A 2,494-nucleotide genomic window follows, 5' to 3' on the forward strand; every position below is an offset into this window, starting at 1 on the left:
GGGGCCGGCCCGTGGCGGGAGCGCGTTTATTTTTGGTGCTCTATGCAAATCCGGTGTCTGCTTGCGTTTTTGGGCAGGGGTGAAAGCGGGCTGCAGCTGACGGGGATGCGCCCGTGCCCGCACCGGGGAGTCCCGGTGCCGGGGCGAGTGGGCAGCGCACCAGGGCCCGAGGGCCGTGCTGAGCCGGGGTGTTTCTGCAGGGGGAGGCGCTGATGACGGCTYGACGGAGGGGGAAAGCAGGGGGAAAAAAGAAACGACACAGGAAACAGGTTTGTCATCTCTCTGCGGGGCGCCGGGGCTTGGCCGCGGCGGGGTTTATCAGCTACGATTCAGAATCACGCTGGGCTTCTCCCTGCTCGCGTCATGCCAGCGAACCCCTTCGGTGTGGGTCTGCCGGCCCCCCGGCTCCCCTGCGCCTGCCGGGACGGCGGGGACCCCCGGGCCGGGGGCAGCCTGGGGCCCCCCGCAGGCGTGGGTCCAGGCCTCGGCACCGCAGTGTCTCCCTGGATGGGGCGGGACGGGGCAGCAGGGGATGGGACAAGAGGGGATTTGATGGGACAGGAGGGGATGGGACAGACGGGACAGGAGGGGATGGGACGAGAAGAGACACGCTGGGATGGGAGGGGACGCGATGGGACAGGCAGTGATGCTGACTCGGCCCTGCACAGACGCGTGCGCCGCTGCTCTGCAGTCGGCTGCCCTTGGCCAGCCGCCAAGCGCAGCACCGGGCCTCTCGAAGCACCCCGCTATGCACAGCCCTGGTCACCGCCGAGACTGTCCCTGCGAGCAGGGGAGAAGAGGAGGAGAAACCCGCGGGCCTAAGCAGCTGGCTGCCCCATGCACCCTCTCCTCTGGCCTCCAACCCAGCCCCAAAATCCCCCTGCAACGTCTTCAGAGGCTGCAGACCGGCGACCTCCTGCCTCACGGGAAGTTTTGCAAACGCTTTCCCAGCTGCAGAGCGAACCCTGATTTCAGGCTGGAAACTCCGAGGCACGCCGGGCCGTGCAGGCGGGGGACTTTCCTCRCCAGCAGCGAGCTCCCGCACGTGGCCCCGCGCGAAGACCGTGGGGGCAGCCACCTCTCCCGCCTGCCCGGGCGCCCGGCGGCGGCCTGGGGCTCGGAACACGGTGGTGGAAGCTGTGGGGCAGCCGTGGGGCTGGGGCAGGCGCTGCCCTCCCTGACGGCTGCGGCGCCAGCAGGCAGGTGCCAGCGGTGGGGAGGGTGGCTCCAGCCAGGGGAGCCAGGGAGCACAGACCGGAGCTGAGCAGCAAATGCACCTGAAAGCCGGCGGCTTTTCTGCAAAATCGCTCCCRGGACGAGGTCGCTTACCCCCATGCGCCCGCGACAAGCGGAGCAGCTCCCGGGGCACCCCCGCCTGCCCGCTTTCCATTGCACCCGGCCTGTCCCTGCGCTGTGGGTGTCCCAGCGCAGCTGCCGGGGGGAGGAGAGGCCGGGGAGGGCAATGCAGGGGCAACCTTCAGTGGCAGAGAGGGGCTGACGCTGCTGGCTCCAGCGCGGGGCACATCTCGGGCCGGGGAGAGGTGCAGGTGTTGCCCTGTTGAGCATCTCCAGGTATTAAATGGGTAGAGCGAATGCAGCGGGGAGGGCCAGGATGGACTGTGGAGAGCGGCCRCGGGGAGCCCAGCACGGGGTTGGCACCGGCAGCACCGATGCTCCTGCAGGGAGGAAGCCCAAGAGGGCAGCCAAGGCCACGCCGGGRAAGCCTTCGCCACGGAGCAGTCTCATGCCATCCTTCTGGGGGGGCAATCTGATCAGCGATGTACCCCTCAGGCAACATAGCCGGTCTGGGAACGCGACGGCGGCTAGMCGGTGCCTCCCCGGAAAGGAGGGCTAGCGGAGAAGCGCTGCTTCGGAGGACGGGAAGGGCTCTCGGCCAGGGAAGCGCCCAGCTGGTCAAGCCTACAGAAGATGGCCGGGGCAGCGGTAAGCGGTGAGGGCCAACACCTTAAGACGGGCTGATGGGGACTATTTGGCACACTGCGCACCGAGCTCAGCGGCTGTCTGAACGGGGGAGGCGTTCAGGACACGGGGCTGTGTCCTGGCACAGCAGAGATCCTGGTGGGATTCGGGTGCCTGGAGGTGACCAGGACCCCAGGCGCTGGCCCTGTAGCCCCAAGGGCAGGGCTATCCTGGGAGCACTCAAGGCTCCCACAGGGCAGATAAGCCAGCATGTGCAGCCTGCCTCCAGCCCTCTGACCCTGGGGACAACGCGTGACACGGGCAATCCAGCAAGGGCTGGACCAGAGCCCTTGGGACGCAGAGGGGCAACTCAGAAGCAGGAGCGAGAGGGTTGTGGGGTGCGAGAGTCACAAGGAGGGGATGAGGGAACTCCCGGCTCTGAGGTGCCCTCACRGGGCTTGGCCCTGCGACAGGACACAGCCTGGCAGCCCCCGCAGGCACAGCCTGCCCGCCCATCCCTGCCCGTTCGGTGGGGCGCACTCGAGGCCCCGCGACAGGATGGCTGCAGCCCCAG

The sequence above is a fragment of the Rhea americana genome, unplaced genomic scaffold (genome assembly GCF_003343005.1).
Source record: "Rhea americana isolate MKP2758 unplaced genomic scaffold, rheAme1 scaffold_162, whole genome shotgun sequence".
NCBI lineage: Eukaryota > Metazoa > Chordata > Aves > Rheiformes > Rheidae > Rhea > Rhea americana.